The 25,961-nt window shown below is 41.8% G+C and overlaps 1 protein-coding gene and 1 non-coding gene across 4 annotated transcripts in view; one reads left to right on the forward strand and one right to left on the reverse strand.

Moving 5' to 3' along the window:
- The first annotated feature begins 999 nt into the window (after positions 1-999).
- Positions 1,000-25,961, forward strand: part of Dync1i1 (dynein cytoplasmic 1 intermediate chain 1) — a 305,396-nt gene continuing 280,434 nt past the window's right edge. For 2 of the 3 annotated variants that reach the window (XM_052173220.1, XM_052173221.1), the window contains exon 1: positions 1,001-1,175. The gene's annotated coding sequence lies outside the window, so the exon portion shown is untranslated. Of the gene's footprint in view, positions 1,176-25,961 lie in introns of all 3 variants that reach the window. The other variant, XM_052173218.1, reaches the window with a different exon arrangement.
- LOC127679531 (small nucleolar RNA SNORA48) lies at positions 16,881-17,023 on the reverse strand. Its single transcript, XR_007976831.1, has one exon. It is a non-coding gene; the product is annotated as a small nucleolar RNA SNORA48 (small nucleolar RNA).

Genomic DNA, 25,961 nt, shown 5'->3' on the forward strand with positions numbered 1-25,961 from the left:
AGAAACATTTAGCCTTAAGGCAACTATTTCTATGATCAAAAAGACCAGTCAGGAAGACAAATCTGAAACTTTTAGATTTCAGATAAGACACTGTATTCATGATTGGATCTTATTTTGAAATTACTGTGGTACTAGCTAACTGATAAAATTACAAAAATTTGGCTATTTATGCGATGCCCTCCACATATTTACTCTCTTTTCTGGAGAGTGATGACCAGGATGTTCATGCAAAATAATGAAAAGCTCATCTACAAAATGATGCCAATCCCACACTGCTTAACATCCTAAACTCCGTTCCTAGCTTTATAACAGCTAGTATGGGAAACTTCAGGCAAGTCCAAAAATGTTACTCAGGTGTTCTTTGTTTTTATCTTTTAAAGCCAAGACATCAGAAAAGCAATGAGAAGCAAGCTACACACACACACACACACACACACACACACACACACACACACACTGTATATAACATATGTACATACATAGGTGTACCTATGTATATCTATTCCTATTATGTGTGTGTGTAGGTATCAATATATGTATATTTGTTTTACACATACGTATATGTGTATGTGTATGTATATGTATATGTGTGTGTGTGTATATATATATATATGTGAGAGAGAGAGAGAGAGAGGGTATAATTGTATATGTTTGTGTGCTTAGCTGTGCATGTGTGCATGTGTATATGTGTATTTGTGTGTGTCTGGGAAAACCTGTGCTTCATGGATAGATCTAAGCTGTCTGTTTCTTTTTAAAAAGACTTAAAGTTTGTCTGGGAGTGAAAGTTGCCCATGGAGGAAATCATCAGGAGCTTGGCAGACTCAGCTCTCCTTCGCAGTAACTTAGGTGTGTGCCTGCCTGTGGCCCAGAACTGACTGTCCCCGGGTTCCCTCCTCCCTGCTAGGCTGGCCCGAGGCGGTGCTGCGCTGTGCGGAGGCCCTCCCGCGGGAGGCGCGGGCGTGGAGGGCGTGGGCCGTGGGCGGGGCGAGCCCCGCAGCCCGGGTGCTGGGAGCTGTCAGTGTCAGGCTCAGGAGAGAGGAAGTGATCGCTCCGGGAGGAGCGCTAGCCTAGCCGCGCAGCGTGAGACAGCACATCCTGCTGGCGCGGGCCCGCTGCTCTCCGTCCTCCCTCGCTTCCTCTACGACCCCCAGTGAGCCTCGGCAGACAGCATCCAGGTAACCCATGGGTGGGAGGTCGTGTCTGTGCGCAGCCACCTCCTCGCCCCTCACCCCAGGCGACAGCTGCAGGACATCGGGGAGCCGCATGGTAGCAGCGACTGCTGCAGCCACCACTGGGCACAGCCTGGGCCCCTTTCCCCATGCTCCTGCATACTGTAGTGCCCCATACTGGAGCCCTCCAGCGGCAGCCCTGGCTGCAGCTCCCAGGAGCGGAGAGGCGCAGGCAGAGGAGGAAGGGTCAAGGGTGTTATCACCTTGTAGCCCACCTTGCAAGGGAGGGGCATAGCAAGGTTCCTCACCTTGTTTTTTTTTTCTCCCCAAGAGCGAAAGGCCAACAGCTGTGCTGTCCACATCCCTGTGGGCTACCAGCTCATGGCTCCTAGAGAGGGAGACCTGCAGAGTGATGGAAGGGATGCTGTTTGATTACATTTCTGAGCTGTCTGCAAAGCTCTAGGATGCTGTTGCTACCCGCCTAGTCGGAGGGGGCCAATGCACTTCCAACCGAGCTTTAATTAAACACTCATGCAAGATGCCAGTTTCTTTCTCTGGCGGATAAAAAGAAAAGTGTGGCTGGGGATGTGTTTTGGTAAACACCTCCGCGGTTTTCCTTCCCCCACTCCCACCCGGAATTGCTCTGTCCATAAAAAGCTCTGAGTTGTCACCAGAGCACTGATCCTAGCAGAGCTGGTGAAGAACTGAGTGTGTGCGGGAGTCTCATGACTTCTACCTCGGCAAGCCTGAGGCTGAGGACCCAGAGAGAGTATCGCTTAGGAAACCGGAGACTCAAGGAAAGGCAGAAAAATCAAATAAATATCCTGGCTTTCCTGGACTCAAACCACACCTAAGACAGGAACAAGTAGCCAGCCATTTTCTTGCTGGAGTTGTGTTTGGAATGAGCATTACAGACTTGATGCAGTTTGAAGTTGTGAAGGAATTGCTTCCAGACATTGCAGACTAGCAGGAGCCTTAGCTGACAGTGTAGCATGCAGTCGACAGTCCAAGATAGCCTTGAATAATAGCGTAGATATAATGAACCATCTCCAGAATACTTTTGTGCAGTTGTGGAAGTTATTGGGGGGAAATGTGTGGATCAGCATCAGAGTATTGGTAACTTTGAAATGGGAACATTCAGTGCAAATTGCATCCCCCTGGATATTCTTGAGAATGTCTGAAATACTTCCTCTGTTTTTTGTTTGTTTGGTTCATTGGTTGGTTGGTTTTGTTTTGTTTACAACACCTAGTTTGCTCCTAAAGGTTTACTATAAGGAAACGGATTTAACTCTGTTCTGACCATGCTTCTTAGTGGAATAAAATCTGGCAGTCCTAGCACTAAGGCTGTGGTCTCTTCACTACAGCCAGCTCTCCAGGACAGCAGATCCAGGGAGCCAGTGATCAGGAGATACTGTTTTAAAAAAACCACCCAGTACAATACTGAAGTATGGAATGCACACCTTTCCAGCCTACCCAGGGTTGAGCACTATTTTCAGCCCAGAGCATTTTGTGCATGTCTGTCTTGTTTCGGGGTTCTGTCATCTGTGCACCTGCCCAGATCTCTGACTTGCTGAAGCCTTTTGTGCACTGGCTTCCTGAGGCAGAGAGGGCTGGCTCATAGCTTCTGCCCGGTGCCTGACCTGACCCCCTTTTTTACTGAATATATGCCCTGGGTTGGTTATCCATTAGAAGCTTCCTTGTATCTTTGTGGAGAACCATGGTTGAGGTTATGGGCAGAGAAGAGAAGAAACTCGATACACAAATCGAATAGGGCAGAGTCACTAAACTATTTGTCTGTTGTGCTTAGTTTCTGTCAAGCTTCTGAGCTGGTAGAAGGGCCTTTCTGCTAGCATGCTGTCTGTTTAAGAGGCGCTACTATAAGATTTCCCCTAGTACTTGTCTTTCCTAAAAATATCAGTCCTCTCGTCTACATGTCCTGAACACTCCCCCTTGAGTCCAGTGCTGATCAAGATGCTCATAGGAAATCCACACACTCTGTGCACATTCAGACAGCCATGTAGGCCAACGGTGCAAAATGAATGCGGGGCTTTTAGTCTCAGGCTGCTCACATAGCACAGGTGCCATTCTTTATCCTTACGGACGACTTGACTTAAACGAGTATCACATGAAGGAATCAAAGACATCCATGGAAAACTTAGGTGTCTTCTCTTTCTGCTGCTTCCCCCTCACTGTGTCCACCAAATACAGCCAAGCTGCTAAGAGCAGCAGCTACAATTGGCCGAGCACTTTTTTCGTGAATCCCATTTTAAATATCCTCTCACTTGAATTGAAAAAAAAAATATCTCATAGGAAAAGTTACAACACATAGGCATTGCTTATAATCCCTTTAAAGAATTAGGTCATAGGGGCATCAAGTCATTACCTAAAGTTTGCTCAAGTTAACTGCCTAGGGTTTGTGATGAGGGAGCCCAGGTCTCCACTTGTAACTATATTTCCAGACTATGAAGCAATTCTGAGTGTTTTAATTTCAGGAACTGGGTGGTAGGTTCTGTTGCTGTTGTTGTTGTTGTTGCTGCTGCTGCTGCTGCTGCTTCTTCTTTTGTCCTTAAGTTGTCTCCACAAGGTAGAGACCCCCTTAAACATGAAGAGACTTAAGAGATATAAAGATATCCTAGTTAACAAATGGTAGAAGTAGGAGTCTAACCAGGTCAGGCAGCTCTACTCCAGAACTCATCCAGTTTGGTTACTGTCCTGTGATAACAGTAATAACAAAGAGTGGGCTGTAGCTGTCCTGGCAGTAGGTGACCCTTAAAGAAAGACACTTGGGCTATCACACTATTGAAACAATGCGCACCAACTAATTTACAGCCACCCTCCCCCCCAAAAAAAACGTATGTAGAGGGAAGAGAAAGACTGAAATCCTGGAGTCAACCAGAGGAGAACTTGACTCTTAGGAAGAGATTTCACACTGTTTTGACGTTTGGAAAACCATCATAGAGCAGGACCTAGAGCCTAGCATTGAGTCTGTAGGATCACTGATCAGTTACACATAACCTCTTGCCACTAACTCAACAGAAAGTGGTCAGTACTTCATAGAGAAACTTGGGGAGTCACTGGGTCCCTGTGTTTGTTTTTCTTCCCATGGTGGTGATGCTGAGGCACTCTCCTTTCTGGGCTTTTCACTATTACTTATCTTTTTAATCACTGTGTCAAGGATGAGTGGTCCAGCACAACTTGTAGCTGGCAGGGTCGACTTTCACAAAAGAACCCCCTGACATCTTCTCTTAGATTACCCGTGAAGCTACACTTGTAGCCATATTTTTCCTCACCCAAGGGGTAACTGTGGATGGCATCATAAACACAAACTCAATTTATTCAAATAGAATAAAGCATTGAATACCTCCTCCCTTAATAGAAGATTTCAAAGCTGTGCAAACTGTTGCTTCCCTTGACCACAATTTATTTTTTATTAAAAATACCTAGTCACCATATCACCTAGAAAGTGTGACCATGTATTTATTTGGGTACATTCCTGGAACACTAAGCAGATTGATTATTTTGAGTATTCCTCAGGTTACTCAGCCCCTCCCCCATATGTCCTGGGATTATTTCCTTTGCTTTGTTGTGTAAGAAGGCTGACTTGAGAATGGCAAAGCAAGTCTTGCCCTAATGAAGTAGTCTATTAGAGATCCCAGGTCGATACATAGTCTTGCTGCTGCTGCTGCTGCTGATTATATTACTGGAGTTGACTCCTTTATGTCCATAGACACTGGAGAGGAGGCACATGAAGTTTTAGGGTAGGCATTGAGTCTAGTAACATTGATGAATATTTTATGCATCTCTGCATAGATATTTTAAGGAAAATATAAGATATTTTTAAATAATCTGAGATTAAGAGCCACTGGTTCTTAAGGAGCTGGGGTAGGGGTTCAGGGAGACACAGAAATCACTGCTGAAATGTATCAAGGCAAAGGTATGGTGCCAAGCCTAGGCAAGAAAGAAAAAAAGATGTTCTTATCTGTCGTATAGCCAGCATTTCACCTACAGGAAATCACAAGTGTCAGGAATATCTACATGGGTTTGGTATGCATTGAGGTGAAGCCTCCAGCAGTGGCCATGGCTGGGGCATTGGTTCACTCTTCTGGCACTTACCTGGAACACAGTTTACCAATACAGTAATTCATCAAATCACCCCGTGTCCCATAAAGTAGATGCTCTTATCTTCTTACACAAACAAGGAGATACTTAGAAAAATCCAGCCGGTTTCCCCGGGCCACATGAGGCCAGTAAAGGAAGTACTAGATTTCCAATACAGATTAGCCTAGCTCTGAAGTCCATTCATTCTCTTCCTACCACATCTCATTGTCTATCCATCCGTGTGTGTTGCCAAAAGGCCCCTTTCATGTAGCTTTTTATTTATTAGGACAGCACTCGGTGTCCTTCCCAAAGTTGCTCACATGATGATAGTAAAAGGCTGGCCATATTATCAGAAAGGACACAGAATTTGTGCATTTCTCATTGTGACCTGTCTTCTTTGACTGAAGATGAAGCCTCTCTCATGTGACCTTCATGTCTCCAGACATTTTGTAGAATATAACAGCCCTTACCTAACCCAGTTCAAAGATAGTCTGCCCAGGGCAGCAGCAGCTCAAGGCTATTGCAAAGATGATTTGTCTTCCAGGCCTCCCATCTTCTGGGACTTTTCTGCTGCAGTAACAGTGCTATGATCTGTAACACTGGCTCTGTATTAAATCCTGGGAGGCTTCGAACTCACCATACCTCCTCATGTTCTGCTTGTAGTTCACGGCAATCTTGAAGTTAGATTGCAGAAATGAAGAGATGGAGGGCAGGGTGCTCTCACATTCAAGATTCTGCTTTAGGCTTTGCATCTTTACCTTCTGCTGCTTTCTTGAGTAATTTCACAGCACACTCCATTGTTTTAGATTGTGGCTTAGAATAGCTAGTGCTACCGGTATGGCAAATGCATAAAGGATTCCACTAGGGTTAAGGAATTCTTTGCAATAAAAGAGAAGGATCTGAGATACTTTAATGAGTGACTGTGTCCTTAGCCAACAGCTGAGATGGCCACAGGTATCACTGAATTTCATTATGAATCAATACAACAATTCCTAAAGAATATTTTTGTTTGTCTGTTTGTTTTGAGGCAGGGTTTTTCTGTGTATCCCTGGCTGTCCTGGAACTCTCTATATAGATTAGTCTGGCCTTGAACTCACAAGATCTACCTGCCTCTGCCTCTTGACTGCCACCAATGCCCAGCTCAAATAATTTTCTTTTTTAAATTCTGTTACCACTTCTTGAGCATCATATTTTATTTTGGCTGGCATCTAATGTTTTTCATAATGGATTTTAATAATTACCATAGGGGAAGGGGAGATAGCTCAGTGGGTAAGAATGCTTGTAGTGCAGCCACGAATATCTGACTTCATGTTCCTGGATCACACAAAAAAAGCTGGGTGTGGCTTCATGTTCTTAGAACCGCAGCACTCTAGGGGTTGGAGACAAGAGGATTCTTGGGAAGTGCTGGCTGCCAACCTAGTTACAGGTTCAGTGAGAGACCTTGTTTCAAGGGAATAAAGGAGACATTAAGAAAGCAGGGTAGCAGATGTCCTCCTCTGACTTCCGTGTGTGCTTGGGTGTGTGCACCTGTGCACACACATGCCAGCCATCTGCCGACACGCCACACAGACACACCACACACGCTCACACAAGCAAGGGAAAGTGATTAAATTATATTGAATATGATTTTCAGAACATGTGATAGACTGACAAAGATAAAATATGACATCCTGCATTCATTCAATTAAAATGTAAATATAATAACTATGTTGAAGATCTCTTTAGTAATGAGGTATTTTATAGCTTGGGGTCAAAACTTGCTAAAATTTGGACCTTTTTCCCTCATAACCTCCCTTCCTCCTTCCTTCCTTCTTCCCTGTTTTCCCTCTTCTTCCCTCTCCCTCCCTCCTCCTTCCCTCCCTCTCATCCCCCTCCCTTGCTCCTTTCCTTCCTTCTTGCATTTCTTATTTTCTCCAGTAGTGTGGAAGAAAAGCCTTTGTAAGTGGAGCCCCGATGGAGTCCCCACTGAGGCACATTTTCCAGCGGACCAGCTTTCTGGCAGTAGACACAGACACAAAATCTGCAGGTGTAAGAGTAGTGCCCTTAGCGCTGGAGCCCTTCTCCAGCTCCTTTTATTCAGTCTGTGTGGCCAGGTGCTCTGTGGCTGCTGTGCTGTTAAGGCTTCAGCACCTTGTCCTTTGTAGTTATGTTAGAGGAGTAGAGGGCAGGAAGATGACAGGGGGAGGATAGGGTCTTCACCTTGCAGAGCGAGGCAGCTGTGTGGACACCCCCTTCCAATGTGTAAAGATTTTTCAGTAAGGTTTATTTTTTTTAAGCCATTTTGTTTGTTTTCAAATTGGTGGCTCTTAGCTAAGATCATTTCTCAGTGATTCTGGAAACATTGGGCCATGCCTGGACAATATCACTTGCCGCGTTTAGGCAAAGGGACTGCAGCTTGCAGCAAGTGGGAAGAAGTACGGGCAACCGGTAGGCAATTGAGACCCCCACAGCAAACAATTATCTGGCCTCAACTTTCAGTGAGGCCAAAGGTCACATCTTCTTAAAATTCTTCAATTTTCTCATTAGAAATGCCTATGCAATTTTAGTCCGTCTCCTTGGCCTTTGGTAAGATAGCTGGATCGTGACGTCTCAAAGGAAGCACAGTGGTAGGAAGAAGGTATGAGCCGGCCTGCCACCTGCCTGTGTGAACATCAGCTTGTTCACCTGTCTATGGGGATAACTGCCCAGCCCAGAGAGTTAATATGAGGGTTATTGACAAGGCCCAGGGGGTGGTTCACACCCTATCTATGGAGGATGTTTCCTTTTGTCAAACAGCTGCTACACTTCCTTACCCGTCTCCTCTCTAGACTGGGTGTGACCTTGCCCTCTGAGAACCAATGTTAAGCTCTTCATGACAAATGTTATTTGGGCTGACACTTATTTACATATGCATCTGCCTGATTCCTTTTCAGACTCCGAGTTCTCTGATATATCCTCCTGTTTCCCCGTAGAGTCTCTGACATATAGAAAACCCACAGCAGGCTTTAGCTGATCTGAAAGAGAAGGCAGAATAAATCCCACTTAATTTTCTTAAAAGATTGGATTCCTCCCTGCTTTAGGCCATTTTAAATGCGTTTAGTTAAAAAAAAAAATTCACTGCCTAAAATGTAGCACCCATTATCAGTTGGGTCCCAGTGTGCATGTGGACTTGGCAAGGCCTAGGATTTTGGAAGCTTTGCCTTCCGTAGTCACAATCATATGGTGCATCTCTGCTGTGGCAAGGGGAGTCTTGGGAGCTTTCTGTTAAGGAAACAGCAGGCAAGATGGTTTGGGCATATGTTTCTTCAGTGAATTCCTTAAGCTAATTCTTTTGAGACAGACAGAGATGGAGATGTGGTGAGATGCACTGCATATATGTTGGCATGATGTATAACATGTACTAGGTGTGCGCCTGGGCTTGCGTGTGTGTACACGTGTGGAGGCTAAAGTTCACTGTTATTGGACATCTTTCTGAGTCTCTTTGTGCCTCTCTGTTTTGGAGTCAGGGTATGTGATTGAATTCGGAGCTCACCCAGTCACCTAGACTGGCTGGTCGGAGAGCTCGAGAGACCTTCCTGTCTCTGTCTTCCAGCACTGGGTTTCTAGACTTGGGCCACCATGCTGGACTTTTTAGGTAGTTGCCAGGGGTCTGAACTCAAATTCTCCATACTTCTAGAGCCAGACTTTACCACACAGTCCCTCTTAGACTAATTCTTCTGATTTGGCTTTCTATCAGACGCCCTTTACTGAGCAATTCAGTGATGTGATTTCACAGCTAATGTGATGAAGAAAAGTTATGACTCATTCTTGGGTTTATGTTTTATTACAATGTCCCTTGTGAGGCCATAATAATGAAATGGTGCCAGCAGATAAATGACAACAGGACATTTCATCTCCTTTGTCTACAAACAATTTCCTTTGCAAAATTCAAGCTGGAGTGTCTGCTTACCTTTGGTCTGAAATTGTGCCCATTTCTTTGTTGGACAAGATGAGGATTTCACTAATTAGCCTGGACTATGGTTTCTCCTTTGGAATGTGGTTAAGGTTTTATAGCACAACCCGTGGCAATATTTAAATATTTATCAAGCTGCTGAATGTTAAAAAGGTGAGTACAGAGGACTCGAGAGCCTATTCTCAGAAAGGAATTGTGAATATCTGTAGTTGGTGGGATTTGGTCACTGAAGGGAAACAGGCCCAGGGGAAATGTGTGTTTAGACAGTGTCCTCTTTTTAGATGGCCTGCCTCTCTTGTTACATCGTCCACTGACTTGTATCAACATAGCAAGGGGTTGTGGGAAATGCTGTGAATTTTGTGGAGGAAGAAAAACAAAACCTTTCTCTGCTTGCTTCCTTTATAAGTGTGACTTTGTTCCCTCTTGGAAAAGTATAGGTTACTCCCACTGGGAAAGAAGATCCTCCTTGTTTGAATGCCTCAGCCCAGAGGAAGGCAGGAATCTATTCACCTAAGTTAAAATGTCATGATAGATCTCCTTGTGTAAATATAGACCTCCCAGGGACAGCATAAGGGGAGGGTTTGGCCTTCAATGTTTCTTTGCTCTTTCTTTCAAGCTTTTAAATATTTTTCAAATACTGCTAAAAATCCGTCAGCACCTCAAACAAGGGTGAAATCCCACATCTCACATCATATAAAATATGATAATATTTTCAATATAAAGGGAACTGAAACTCTCCATAAGGGCCAACAAATAAGAGATTTTTGTTGAAAGTGGGAGAAAAACATTTGCAGGGGAGGAAGAAAATACTCTTTTCCAGTGTGTTCTTTCTACATTCTGTGAGGGCTGGGTCATGTACTTCAAGAATGTTAATAAAAGTTTACTTTTAAGGATGGGTGAGGATACTGAGGACATCTGGTCAACCTCCTGATTCCTTTCCACTACCCTGGGCAGTAAATGTGAGCAGCATATGCAGAGTGTTTTCTCAGCACTTTGAAGAAAAACACAAAACTAAAGCTGCTTTAGACCAGTGACTGTGTTTCAGAAACTGAAATGTCAGTATAAACTAACATGACAGCTCCTTGGTATGGTTAAGGGGCAAGTTTTTATTATAGACATGGGAAAGAGAACAACCAGAGGCATCTGGAAGAGTCTAGAGCAAAGAGAGAAAGAAATAGACTAGATATAGGCACCAGACTGGATATGGCCAAGGGTATCTGTGAGAAAAGGAGAATATCAAAAGATAAAGATCAGAGAAAAGCCGGGCGGTGGTGGGGCACGCCTGTAATCCCAGCACTCTGGGAGGCAGAGGCAGGCAGATTTCTAAGTTCGAGGCCAGCCTGGTCTACAGTTCCAGGACAGCCAGGGCTCTACAGAGAAACCCTATCTCAAAAAAAACAAAACAAAACAAAACAAAACAAAACAAACAAACAAACAAAAAAAAACAGAGAAAATATAGTGCAAAAAAGTGTGAGCAGAGCATAGATGGAGAGAGGGAACAAACGCATTGAGAACTGCAGAATTGCAGGTCATATGGAAAATGAGCAGTTGCAGGGAGGGAAGACTGTAAGCTGGAGAGTGTTTAGGGTAGAGGAGGAGGTGAGACAGGCAGGATGCTAGCATGGACTTCCAAATATATTACAGTTACTTGTGATACTGAGAAAGTCTGGAGGCCAACTTGGGTTTTGATACACTGATAGATGCCACAGGTAGCCATATGTCCTTTCTGCCATATGTAAAGGAAATTACTATGTTGGAAATAGGAACCAGTTTCACAAGTTTCTGAGGAAGGCTGGCTTTTATTTAACAACCAGAAATTCTCTTATAGCCCAGGGCAAGCTCATTTCTGTATATTTGGACTACCTTATAGAGTTTGGGGAATTGGAATTTCCTTTGGACCTGGTAATACAGACATGGTGCTTTCTTTTTTTTTTTTCCATCCCTTTATTATTATTTTTTTTATTTACCATTTTTTATTTACTTTTTTTTATTCGATATAATTTATTTACATTTCAAATGATTTCCCTTTTCTAGCCCCCCCACTCCCCGAAAGTCCCATAAGCCCCCTTCTCTTCCCCTGTCCTCCCACCCACCCCTTCCCACTTCCCCGTTCTGGTTTTGCCGAATACTGTTTCACTGAGTCTTTCCAGAACCAGGGGCCACTCCTCCTTTCTTCTTGTACCTCATTTGATGTGTGGATTATGTTTTGGGTATTCCAGTTTTCTAGGTTAATATCCACTTATTAGTGAGTGCATACCATGATTCACCTTTTGAGTCTGGGTTACCTCACTTAGTATGATATTCTCTAGCTCCATCCATTTGCCTAAGAATTTCATGAATTCATTGTTTCTAATGGCTGAATAGTACTCCATTGTGTAGATATACCACATTTTTTGCATCCACTCTTCTGTTGAGGGATACCTGGGTTCTTTCCAGCATCTGGCAATTATAAATAGGGCTGCTATGAACATAGTAGAACATGTATCCTTATTACATGGTGTGGAGTCTTCTGGGTATATGCCCAGGAGTGGTATAGCAGGATCTTCTGGAAGTGAGGTGCCCAGTTTTCGGAGGAACCACCAGACTGCTTTCCAGAGTGGTTGTACCAATTTGCAACCCCACCAGCAGTGGAGGAGTGTTCCTCTTTCTCCACACCCTCTCCAACACCTGCTGTCTCCTGAATTTTTAATCTTAGCCATTCTGACTGGTGTAAGATGAAATCTCAGGGTTGTTTTGATTTGCATTTCCCTAATGACTAATGAAGTTGAGCATTTTTTAAGATGCTTCTCCGCCATCCGAAGTTCTTCAGGTGAAAATTCTTTGTTTAACTCTGTACCCCATTTTTTAATAGGGTTGTTTGGTTTTCTGGAGTCTAACTTCTTGAGTTCTTTATATATATTGGATATTAGCCCTCTATCTGATGTAGGATTGGTGAAGATCTTTTCCCAATTTGTTGGTTGCCGATTTGTCCTCTTGATGGTGTCCTTTGCCTTACAGAAACTTTGTAATTTTAGGAGGTCCCATTTGTCAATTCTTGCTCTTAGAGCATACGCTATTGGTGTTCTGTTCAGAAACTTTCTCCCTGTACCGATGTCCTCAAGGGTCTTCCCCAGTTTCTTTTCTATTAGCTTCAGAGTGTCTGGCTTTATGTGGAGGTCCTTGATCCATTTGGATTTGAGCTTAGTACAAGGAGACAAGGATGGATCAATTCGCATTCTTCTGCATGCTGACCTCCAGTTGAACCAGCACCATTTGTTGAAAAGGCTATCTTTTTTCCATTGGATGTTTTCAGCCTCTTTGTCGAGGATCAAGTGGCCATAGGTGTGTGGGTTCATTTCTGGATCTTCAATCCTGTTCCATTGATCCTCCTGCCTGTCACTGTACCAATACCATGCAGTTTTTAACACTATTGCTCTGTAGTATTGCTTGAGGTCAGGGATACTGATTCCCCCAGATTTTCTTTTGTTGCTGAGAATAGTTTTAGCTATCCTGGGTTTTTTGTTGTTCCAGATGAATTTGATAATTGCTCTTTCTAACTCTGAAGAATTGAGTTGGGATTTTGATGGGTATTGCATTGAATCTGTATAGTGCTTTAGGCAAAATGGCCATTTTAACTGTATTGATTCTACCTATCCATGAGCATGGGAGGTTTTCCCATTTTTTGAGGTCTTCTTCCATTTCCTTCTTGAGAGTCTTGAAGTTCTTGTCATACAGATCTTTCACATGTTTGGATTAGAGTCACCCCAAGATACTTTATACTGTTTGTGGCTATTGTGAAGGGGGTCATTTCCCTAATTTCTTTCTCAGCCTGCTTATCCTTTGAGTATAGGAAGGCCACTGATTTGCTTGAGTTGATTTTATAACCTGCCACTTTGCTGAAGTTGTTTATCAGCTGTAGGAGCTCTCTAGTGGAGTTCTTTGGGTCACTTAGGTAGACGAACATGTCGTCTGCAAATAATGATAGTTTGACTTCTTCCTTTCCAATTTGTATCCCTTTGACCTCCTTATGTTGTCAATTGCCCGAGCTAGTACCTCAAGTACAATATTGAAAAGATAAGGAGAAAGGGGGCAGCCTTGTCTGGTCCCTGATTTCAGTGGGATTGCTTCAAGTTTCTCTCCATTTAGTTTGATGCTGGCTACCAGTTTGCTGTATATTGCTTTTACTATGTTTAGGTGTGGGCCTTGAATTCCTGTTCTCTCCAAGACTTTAAGCATGAAAGGATGCTGAATTTTGTCAAATGCTTTTTCAGCATCCAATGAAATGACCATGTGGTTTTGTTCTTTGAGTTTGTTGATGTAGTGGATTGTATTGATGGATTTCCGTATATTGAACCAACCCTGCATTCCCGGGATAAAGCCTACTTGATCATGGTGGATCATCATTTTGATGTGTTCTTGGATTCGGTTGACAAGAATTTTATTGAGTATTTTTGCATCGATGTTCATAAGGGAAATTGGTCTGAAGTTCTCTTTCTTTGTTGGATCTTTTTGTGGCTTTGGTATCAGCGTAATTGTGGCTTCGTAGAAGGAATTGGGTAGTGTTCCTTCTGTTTCTATTTTGTGGAATAGTTTTAAGAGTATTGGTGTTAACTCTTCTTTAAAGGTCTGGTAGAATTCTGCACTGAAGCCATCTGGTCCTGTGCTTTTTTGGTTGGAACACTTTCTATGACTCCTTCTATTTCTTTAGGGGTTATGGGACTGTTTAGATGATCTATTTGGTCCTGATTTAATTTTGGTATTTGGTATCTGTCAAGGAAATTGTCCATTTCCTCCAGATTCTCCAGTTGTGTTGAGTACAGGCTCTTGTAGTAGGATCTGATGATTTTTTGGATTTCCTCAGTTTCCGTTGTTATATCTCCCTTTTCATTTATAAGTTTGTTAATTTAGATACTTTTTCTGTGCCCTTTGGTCAGTCTGGCTAAGGGTTTATCTATCTTGTTGATTTTCTCAAAGAACCAGCTCCTGGTTTTGTTGATTTTTTGTATGGTTCTCTTTGTTTCTACTTGATTGATTTCGGCCCTGAGTTTGATGATTTCCTGCCTTCTACTCCTCCTGGGCGAAATAGCTTCTTTTTGTTCTAGGGCTTTCAGGTGTGTCATTAAGCTGGTAATGTATGCTCTCTCCATTTTCTTTTTGGAGGCACTCAGGGCTATGAGTTTTCCTCTTAGCACTGCTTTCATTGTGTCCCATAGATTTGGGTATGTTGTGTTTTCATTTTCATTGTGTTCTAAAAAGTCTTTAATTTCTTTCTTTATTTCTTCCTTGACCAAGGTATCATTGAGTAGAGTATTGTTCAGTTTCCACGTGTATGTGGGTTTTCTGTTGTTTCTGTTGCTATTGAAGACCACTTTTACTCCATAGTGATCAGATAGGAGGCATGGGATTAGTTCTGTCTTCTTATATTTGTTGAGGTCTGTCTTGTGACCAATTATATGGTCGATTTTGGAGAAGGTACCATGAGGTGCTGAGAAAAAGGTATATTCTTTTGTTTTAGGATAGAATGTTCTATATATGTCTGTTAAATATAATTGGTCCAAAGCTTCAATTAGTTTCATTGTGTCCCTTTTTAGTTTTTGACATGGTGCTTTCTTATAATTACACCCTCTTCATGGGATATTATATAGCTAGGGGCAGGGAAGAAGTGTTCTTGGCAGTTTTCAGAATGTGCTCATGGAAAATGATAGTAACCAGAATCTTGGCTTACTGGGATGGAGTAAGACCATAGGGAACACTGATCAGGTCAGGCTATAAGATAATACAATAAGAAACAATTCCCATTCTTCAACAAAGCAACACTGGAAGACTTTTCTTGCGCATGATTCATGTGTACTGTGTGGGTTAGCAAGGGTCTTTCCCATCATATGCTCTATAAACCCCAAATGTGGAGACTCCATCTTGAACTGCCTTGCCATTACTGCTGCAACATTACATACTGGATAGGCACCACCATTGTGAGGTGCCCCGTGACAAGATTTTCTTGCTTGTATTTCATTGGCAAAAGCCAGTCACATAACCTCACCTTATCTCAATGGCTCCTTGAATGATGCATTATGGCAACAGAGCAGAACCTTTTGTGATTGACAACAAAAAAGACTCTGGAAGGGAAGAAGGTTTGCATGGGAGCTGCCAATGCTAATGATAACCACTTCCTAGATACCTGTTCTAATAACATCATCCCACTCCAATAGCACCTGAAAGAATGCCTGTTTTGTTTTAGAATATTTAACGCATAGAAATTATTAGTAGCATCATGATGAAAACAGGTCCTCAGAAGAATGAGCTTATATATCTGTATTTTTTCTTGATCATTAATAACATCTATGCAATATTAAAACTAGCTTTCTTTATTTAACAGTTTTTTAATTTTGGTCAGGACTATTCACTTAGGTCTTAGACTGTCCCAGCTAAGATCAGTACTCGCTCCTCTGAACATTCCCTCCTTTTGAATTTGCCAGCCAAACAGACTTCAGTTTTATTGTTATAAAACCATTTCTATTGATTTTTTAATCTTCATTCTCCTCTTTTGTTCTCAGATTTGATCTGAGATAGAAAGAAAGCATAAAGTATTTATGATTCAGTGGGAATGGATTTGCATGACTAGGAACTCAGATTCAAATCCACTCTGTTTACTATTCTTTCAACCTTGGCAAGTAATTCTGTCTGCGTGTGCCTTGTTTTGATCATTTATAAAATGGAATTAATGTCGAGAGTATACATACCACGTGCAATGACAAGACTTAAAAAAGTAAATTTCAGTGAGGTATCCATTCCTTAAGAAGTTAATTTTTTACTTTGTAATTTTGGTATGTTCAACATAAACATTGACTCTCAGGGATGAAGGAATTGTCACATTGGGCATTTGGGACTCAACTAACATCAGCTTAGTAATTCTTGACATTGAATTTTTTGGGCAGAGGAGGCTTAAGTATCCTTAGATGGTCTCCAACTCAAAATGTAGATGAGGATGACCATGAACTTGTTAACCTCCTGCCTCTATTTCTTAAGTTCATCACCACATCCAATTTGATATCATTCTGGACATGTTGAACAATCACTCTACCAACTGAGTTACATTCCTAGTCTGAATTCTAGACCTCCTGATGCAGGATCATGTTGTAGAGTCTATGTTCAATCTGTGCCCAAGAAGTTCCCGGCTCAAGGTCGATACGCTAGAATGATGAGACATTCACTCAACACTCCTTGGACTCGTAAGTTGACCATAGTTCAGAGATCACAAGAGTGTCAATATGACAACTATTCTAGCCTAGTCACTCTGGTCTGTTGAGATTGTGTTAAATTAAAATAAAGCATGGTACAATTTCATTGTTAAATCATGGAGACATTCTGCTTGTGGGTTCTAGAAAGTTGGAAAGTCCACATGCTTATAGTGTGGACTTATAAATTAATCAGCATCACAGACAACAGTTGACATCTGAGAACCTGTTGTGGGGCAGAGGGCAGGTCTGTGGGTGACATATTGGTCTGCAGGTCTCTTTCTGTCTTCCTCTTTCCATGCAGAACTACATGGCGGTAGGCAGGGCTCTGTATGTCTATGGTCTTCCCGTGCTGTAGATGGAGGACAGATCTATGGGTGTCTTTCCCCACCTACACCATGTGGTAAGGCTGAACGCATGACTCCGTCTGTCTTCTACCCCCCATGCTGTGCTGCCTGGATTTGGTTTTTATGTGTATTAGACATAAAACAGCTTGGTCAGCAAGCCAGGCATCAAGATAGGATAAACAAAGGATTGCTACCTGTTCTGCCTCTATCTGATAGGTGAACAACACTACCAAGAAGGTGTCTCTTTGCCCATTGCTAGAGGAGAGGTTATTTTCTTGTCTTGTTTTTCTGATTTTCTTTGACACAGAATTTCATGTTGCTTCAGTTGCCTTTGGACTTCTGATCCTCTTGCTACCTCCTCAGAGGCAGGATTATAGGCGTATGTCATTGCCACCAACCTCAACCCAATTCTTCAATGCAAAATGGCAGAGGGGAACAGCAACTAAGTTTGCAGGCTGCACATTAGCAAATGGCTACATCTAGGGAGTTTATCTTGGCAAATAGGTGTGAGGATGCTTATCAATTGTGACTTAGAATCAACAACCTGGAGATCCTTTGTCTTGACTTATTTAAGAGGTGGGCTGGTCTGTCTACAAGGAGAAAGTGTCTAATTCTAGAGCGTTTCAGGTGTCCCCTCCAGTGAGGACTTGTGGATGAGAGGTCAGACCAGTATTTGGTAATGGCTACATGACTTTTCTCCAAACATAAGAATCTATAATTCTATATACTAGTCACCCTGCTCTGGTCAGGCCCTGCTGTGAACTTGGAGCCAACCCAAACATGGGACCTGGTGCCAAACTGAAGCACTAAATGCAGTGGTCTGTGTCAACTTCCTTTCCCTTCTAATTGTTGAGATTGCAATATTCATCCATCCATCCATCCATCCATCCATCCATCCATCCATCCATCCTTTCTCTCTCTTTCTCACTCTCTCATTCTCTGTCATTCTCTCTCACTCTGTCATTCTCTCTCTCTCTCTCTCTCTTTCTCTCTCTCTCTCTCTCTCTCTCCATTTCCTCTGTTTCTTCAATAAGCATTCAATAAATTCCAATTAGCCATGAGAATGGCATCAAAGTATCAGATGTAGCTGATAAAAGCTTGTAATGACAGTTTGTAGCCATCATTAATCCAAACAGAAACCTAGATGTGGTGACACATGCCTGTAGCCCAGTACTCAGGAGGTTAAGGGCCTCAGTTCTCCTTAAGCTACACTGAAAATTAGAGGGTTTGGAGAGGTGGTTTAGTGGATAAGAACACTTGCTGCTCTTTCAAGGAACCCCAGTTCAATTCGCAGCACCCATGCTCACAACTGCTTATAACTCCAGTTCCAGGGGATCTGATACATCTAGTCTCCATGGGCACTCTAAATCAAATGCTCATACCTCATACATACACATGCCTAATTTTTAAAGTAACAAACAAATCTTTTATTTTTACTTTTTTATTACATATATTCTTCATTTACATTTCAAACATTGTCCCCTTTCCTGGTTCCCTCCTCCCCGAAAGTATCATAACCCATCTCCTCTCCCTCTGTTTTCCAATCAACCCTGTCCCTCGTCCCTGTCCCAGCATTCCCCCCACTGCAGCATCAAGCCTTTCCAGGCCCAAGGGCCTCTCCTCCCTTTGATGTCTAACAAGGCCATCCTCGGCTGCCTATGTGTCTGGAGCCAGGGGAAACTCCATGTGTGCTCTCTGGCTGATGCTTTTGTCCCTGGGAGCTCTGGGGGTACTGGGTAGCTCATACTGTTGTTCCTCCTATGGTGCTTCAAACTCCTTCAGCTCCTTGGGTCCTTTCTCTAGATCCCCCATTGTGAACCCTGTGCTCAGATCAATGACTGGCTGAGAGCGTCCCCCTCTGTATTTGTCATGCACTAGCAGAGCCTCCCAGGTGACAGCTATATCCGGCTTCGGTTAGCAAGTTCTTGTGGGCATTAATAATAGTGTCTAGGTTTTGCAACTGTATATGGGATGGATCACTAGGTAGGGTAGTCTCTGGATGGTTCTTCCTTTGGACTCTGCTACACATTTTGTATCTCCTTGTCTCTGTACCTCCTTCTATGGGAATTTTGTTCCCCCTTCTAAGAAGGACCAGAGTATCTGTACATTGTTCTTCCTTCTTCTTGAGCATCATTTGAAATGTGAATTGTGTCTTGAGTATTCCAAGCTTTTGGGCTAATATCCACTTATCAGTGAGTGCATAGTCTTTGTGTTCTCTTGTTGGGATGATATTTTCTAATTCCATCCATTTGTCTAAGAATTTCATGAATTGTTTTTAATAGCTGAGTATTCCATACTGTACTGTACTGTACTGTACTGAGTACAGAAGTTAGACTCCAAAGAACCAAATAACCCTATTAAAAATGGGGTACAGAGCTAAACAAAAAATTTTCACTTGAGGAATATCAAATGGCTGAGAAGCTCCTAAAGAAATACTCAGCATCCTTAGTCATCAGGGAAATGCAAATCAAAACAACCCTGAGATTTCACCTCACACCAGTCAGAATGGCTAAGATCAAAAACTCAGGAGATAGCAGGTGCTGGCGAGGATGTGGAAAAAGAGGAACACTCCTCCACTGCTGGTGGGATTGCAAGCTGGTACAACCACTCTGGATATCAGTTTGACCATTCCTCAGAAAACTCTGCATGATACTACTGGAGGACCTGGTTGTACCACTCCTGGCCATATACCCAGAGGATTCCCCCCTACCCCATGTAATAAGGACACATGCTCCACTATGTTCATTGCAGCCCTATTTATAATAGCCAAATCTTAAAAAGAGAGAGAGAGAGAGAGAAAGAGAGAGAGAGAGAGAGAGAGAGAGAGAGAGAGAGAGAGAGAGAGAGAGAGGCAGTGGTGGTACACACCTAAAATCTTAAGGAATCAGGCAGATCTCTGAGTTTGAGGCCAGTCTACAGGGTTTGTTCCAGGACCGCCAAGGCTACATAGAAAAACAAACAAAAACAATAAAAAAACAAAAACAAAACAAAAAGCAGACGCCAAACAGCTATATTATCTCCAAACAGCTATATTATCTCTAAGGCATAAGCCTCTACTCCCTACCCCCAACTATACTGTTTCTAGTTTTAGAAACAAACAAACAAACAAACAAACAAACAAAAAAATGAAATGAGTTGGGAGATAGAGTTCACACCCTGAAATCTTATAGTATGCAAAGAATGTATATTAGACATGCCAGGGTATCTGCTTTGAAACTTAATTTCTCACATTTTTCTGCTATAAAGCAAAGGTGTGATATGTAAGGAAGTGTTAATTTGAGTTGTTGGCATTGGTTAACACACTGAATTTGTTAGCATTGATTTAATGAGTAAATGCCTGAATTTTTTAAGGTCATTATTTAAAAAAAATACATATTTTTCTTCTGCATTGCAACAGGATCAGAAAGCAATAATAATCCCCTAGGTCCCTTATAGCCTGAGATATAACTTGTTGCTCATTGACTCTCTCGCCCGACACCACCATTCTACCATATGCTGCAGTCTCATTGAACCGTGCTTTCCTGAAGACACAGCCCCGCTTCTGTGTCTGACTCCTACGGCTCTCCATCCCGTCTCCCAGTCCCCACCCTAAGCACACACACACACACACACACACACACACACACACACACACACGTCAGTGTCTGGCTGCTGCAGCTCTCCCTTCATGGAGCCCACTGTGTGTTCCAACTGCAGCATGCTGTCTGCACCGTGCTGTCCCATCTCACGCATTTACCACACTTCCCCCTGCTGTGTTGCCTGAGGTTTCCAACCCAACCATATTACAACTTTCTGAGACAGGCTCTATTTCGAACGTTTGTGTAAAGTCCCACGGCATACTTGGAGCACCACTTTTCTTTGGTAGGGCCTTAGTAAGTTGTCATCCGCTTAATTAACATAAAGACATAAATTAACATAACATGAAGACAAATTTAGCAATATGGATGTAACCATGTGAGCGTCTAAGTCTTTTCCAAAAAAAGGGGACGGGCATTGATTTAAAGGTATTTAAGAGTTGCTTAAATTTTTATATTTTAAACCACATGATTCTCTATCATATGAAGAATCTAGCTAATAATATGTGTATGTATGTTATATGTATATATGTATGATATGAAGGAAACAGAAGCAAAAACGCTAACTTTAAGGGGATGGGGAGGAAATGAATGCAGGTGATGGACATGAGCTATGAAAGAATGAATAAAGATGACTGCTTTCCCAGCTCTAATTCCTTATGGAACTTTTGGTTTTGGCAGTAAATAAGTAAAATAGATTGGATTCTGACTGTATAAATTTAACCGGACATTTCCTCAGTTTGTATTTGGAATGTCTACACTGTATAGAAGTTCAACAACAATTTGAGTCCAGTTCATTTTTTGTGTGCGATACTTTTAATTATTTTCAAGGGTGTTTCTTTTCATAATAAAGTTTGTAAAAAAATTTTCAAAAGTAAAAATAAAATAACTCAAATCTTTAACTTACAGTGATTGCTTTATAAAGTAATATGACTCTTCTTGCCCTGTGTGAGGAACTTATATCAAACACTCTAGGAGTTCACTCTTCTTTTACCTCAAGCACAATCCCCCTCCTTTCTCTTGGCCAAGGAGTCACTAGAATAGCAGAGACTGAATCTGAGGTGAGAAGTAAGTTCTGATCTCCCAGATAAAATTGGAGTTAATAACTGTGTGTATACCTACTGTGGATCCATAGTCATATATGACTAGGAAATGTTTTTTCTTGAACATTCACATTTTATATGTGGTGATGTGTCATATTGAAACTATGGAGATGGATGTGGTCTGAGCTAGCAATTAATATACACACAAAAGGTATGGATTTTAGCCTTGAAATTCTAGATTATTTTTATATAGTCCAAGTCATCTAATATCATGGCAATGAATAAACACACAAAAAATTGTAAGTCTAAATTATACATTAAGTCTCAAGCATAATTTGCCAACTTTTGACTTGCTGGGAGAAACCCAGTCTCCTGTTTGTTTGGTTTCAAGAAAGGACAATAAGTGACTACTCACTACTTCCAAATTCTTTCAGAGTTCCTTAATATCATTATCTGTTACTCAAACTGAAGACATTACATCTGTGCATCTATTCTGATAGTTTGTAACACTGGGATTGGTTGGGAAATATCTAATTGAATTGATATTAAATCAAGGAGTGCCCTGGCATCGGGCAGCCTACTGGAGGAAAGGAGAGAGAATGTATCATGTCAAGGAGTGACAAAATATGCAAAGGAGCAATTTTTCCACCACTTTACAATTCTTTCTGCCAAAACTTGTTCTCTTTCAAATTGAATATATACAAGCCTATGTTCACTCAGAGAGACAGATGGTTGAAAATGTCTGTAACTAAATTAAAGTTTTTGAATTAAAAAAATGCATGTAGTATCAGGCAGGTTTATGCCTTTTTAAGAACGGGGTAAATTGGTCCTGAATGCTGTCTCATACCATGGAGTTAGCCATTCAAACACAGCATGCGGTGCCAGGTCTCAGGCTGGGGAATTTGTAGAAGCTTTTCAGATAGCCATTTGCTTTCTAAAAAAGGTTTAAAGATTGTGCTGATTGGACAAATGGCCAATACCCAAAGCCTAGAGTGTCACTCAGCATTTGTGCTGACATAATCTGCAAGAGCCTGTTCTGCTCCTGTGTGTATGGCAGGGCAGGATGGACTTTCTAATTTTGTGGAGATACTGGAATAGTTACAAATGTAGGTTAAGCTTGTGTTTTCTCCTTTCTGCTGTTGGTCGGTTTAAACAAGTAGACGTGACTGAGTTGGGAATTCTGTGGGAGACTTTCATGGCTCTCTCTATGAGTGGGGTATATATCTCATGTATGCCCAGATAGTGAACACTGGATAGTGGTAGCTCTTAAGGTAGAGCTGGCTCATCAATGGTCATCAGCCATTTCTTCTCACCTTGATATCTTCTGTAAATGTCACGACTCAGAAGTATCACAGCAAGAAAATAATTGATTGAGAAAGAAGAAAACTAGAAACAAATTTAGAATATACAATGTATTAATTGTAGAAATGATAATGATTTCTCCCTATAACCTCCACAAACAATAATACATCATGTGCATGTGGTTGCCTCTTCAATAGTAACACCATGAAACCGTATTTTCTATTAGCATCTGCTGCAATGCTTCTAATTTATTCATAACCATTTTTGTGTGTGATGCTTTTAGTTATTTTCAAGGGTGTTTCTTTTCATAATAAAGTTTGTAAAATTTTTAAAAAGTAAAAATAAAATAACTCAAAACTTTAACTTACAGTGATTGCTTTATAAAGTAATATGACTCTTCTTGCCTTGTGTGAGGAACTCATATCAAGCACTCTAGGAGTTCACTCTTCTTTTACCTCAAGCACAATCCCCCTCCTTTCTCTTGGCCAAGGAGTCACTAGAACAGCAGAGACTGAATCTGATTAACCCGATTTCATGAATTAACATGATTTCAGTACTCTGAAATGAGCTGGAAACCCTGTTTTAAAAAGATGGTGCAGTACATAGTTTGTGATAGAAGGAAATTATCCAGTGTTGTACATAGTGAAACTCTTCTGTTTCTCTCTTACCTGCAGAGAACGACAGATCTTCTTGGAGCATATCTTTTGCTGTAGGGTGACCACTTACCTTGGTGTAGTATTGAACCTCTTTCAGGCTCCCTTGCATTTCTGTGCAAACTAGAGTGGTGTCTAACTCAACCTCAGGGATCTGATCTTGGGTTTCATTCCCATTTTCACATATCGTACCATTGTTTTGTATGTAATGTTGCATCCAAATCAAATTACCCATCCTCCAGACAGATCATCTTCCCTAATCCCACCCCCACCCGTTTTTCCATACTTTCTCCTCTACTTGGGAAGCACTACTCCCCTAAGCTCTTGTCTTATTTCTTTTGTAATGCGTTTGATCTACCTACTCTGTGAAGCTCTGGTTCATTCCCTTTACGGACAAGTGAGTCATCACAGACGTTGATTTACTTAGTTCTTGCTAGCTCTGTGTGGTAGTCTCCTTCCTCCCATAGAGCAACGCTAGGAGGACAACTGCTTACACAAAGCAAATGTCTGCAACCAGGAAACAAAATAAAGGAAGGAGAAGAACCCAATTAAATGCTAAGGTCATGAGAGTAGGTCAAGGAACAGAGAAAACTACAACCCTGGGCATGCACAACCTCTAAGTGTCTGTGCTGTGGACACTAGTATGGACCTTAGTGTCAAAGTGGTTTGCTTTGGACAAACTCTCTACCTGCTCTTCTCACAGCTCGGTTTCTCTCTTGTGTGTTTTGCAGGGTTTGGTGGTCCTTGACATTTCCTAGACTTGCCTACATTCTACACCAGGAGAGAGGACTAAGACAGACAGGTCAACCAGTTGATGCTCTTGGAATCTAATTCACTAGAAAATTATGGCCTGTGTGTAAGAAAATCAGGCTGTGGAATCCTAATCCACAGCTAAAGCTAGTGAGATATAAAGATTTGCTTGTTAACAGTTAACAGGTTACTTGAAAGCCACTTATTTTTAGATACATTCATTTATTATCTTAGCAACTCAGAGAAAGCATCTCTAAGTACAACAAAGAGCACTGTGCTGAAGCACAGATTATTTTTACAATTTTAAAAAGAGAGACCAGCCTTCAGCTAGATGATTTATTCTAATGCATTTGGGGCAATAAATCCTAGACTGCTGAATTTATTACTTGCAATTAAACAATAGAGGATGTTAATTATCAATTCAATGGGTTTTGTTAACTAGCCCATTTGGAGTCAGAAAATAGAGATTAAAAATGTAAAGCAGGCAGAAAAATTTGTATCAATGGACTTATAGTGGTAGTAATTTAATAAAAGATAGTTTAATAGGCGATTTGATATTGGAGTGGGTGTTTATTGCACATTTGTGCCAGTGGGTGTGGAAGGAGTTTCTTTTTTATTATTATTATTTTCTATATTCTTTGTTTACATTCCAAATGATTTTCCCTTTCCCAGTTGCCCCCTCCCCATAAGTCCTATAAGCCCTCTTCCCTCTACCCATTCCCCAATCAACCCCCTCCCATTTCTCTGTCCTGGTAATCCCCTACATTGCTGCATCAAGCCTTTCCAGGACCAGGGACCTCTCCTTCCTTCTTGGGAATGATTTGATATGTGACTTGTGTTCAGCATTCAGAGCTTCTGGGCTAATATCCACTTATCAGTGACTGCATTCCATGTGTGTTCTTTTGTGAATGAGTTACTGTGGAAGGAGTTTCTTTTACCATGGAAATAAAATGGCGTTGGTTTTGCTTTATTCTTTATTCTTTTGTTTCATTTTTTTTTTTACATAACCAGGGAATTTCTTTGAATTTGTTCTTTACAAAGCACAGCACACTTGAGAAAACAGTGATTGGAAGGCTCCTGGAATTTTGGTGAAGGCATGGAAAACTTTCCATTCCTATGTAGTGGTTGTTTAGCAGCAGCTCAAGAGCAGTGTACTGAACACACTGCCTGGGCCACAGGTGCACTGCTCACTTAGCTGTGGCCCTTGCATGGGGAGCTGTCACAGAGGGGAAAAAGCCACACTGACAGAATGTCAGTATCATGGAAGTACATGCCTCCATTTCATCCTGCATTGGATGCTAAGGACACCTGTGAGGAGTGATTGGCCCATGTCTGATGACATGGTCAGGATACAGTCCCACAGACTGTGGCACAAAACTGGTGAAATTCGAGAAACAGTTTTCAGGGGAAGGTGCTCTTCCCCAAAGTGGTACCTTCATATGAGACATTCCCCTGCCTAGACACAGAAGAAACCTACATCCTTTTTTTCACCAAGGACACAGAGCAGAATCAGAGCAATGAGTCTAATTTATTACCCTTTGGTTATGCAATTTTTAAACAGTTCTTTATATTTGTTTACTTGTTTGTTTGTTTATATGTGTGAGTGAGTCCGAATGCTACTGTGTTTGTGGGTAGCGGGGTGAGGGTGGTAATCCCTTCCAGAGATGATTCTGGAACTCAGGATGTCAAGTCGGGCAGCAAACTCACTCACCAGCTGACTCCTCCCACCAGCCCTGACTGGGACTCTTTATTCTTCATCAATTCTCTATTAAAAACACAAGTTTGACTATTTATGTCTTCAGCCCCATAGAAGGGCAAAAGTCTCCTATGCCATGTAAAACATATGAATAAAACTATAATTTTGCATTGTTAACCTGTT

Source organism: Apodemus sylvaticus, chromosome 2 (genome assembly GCF_947179515.1).
Source record: "Apodemus sylvaticus chromosome 2, mApoSyl1.1, whole genome shotgun sequence".
In the NCBI taxonomy this organism is placed as follows: domain Eukaryota; kingdom Metazoa; phylum Chordata; class Mammalia; order Rodentia; family Muridae; genus Apodemus; species Apodemus sylvaticus.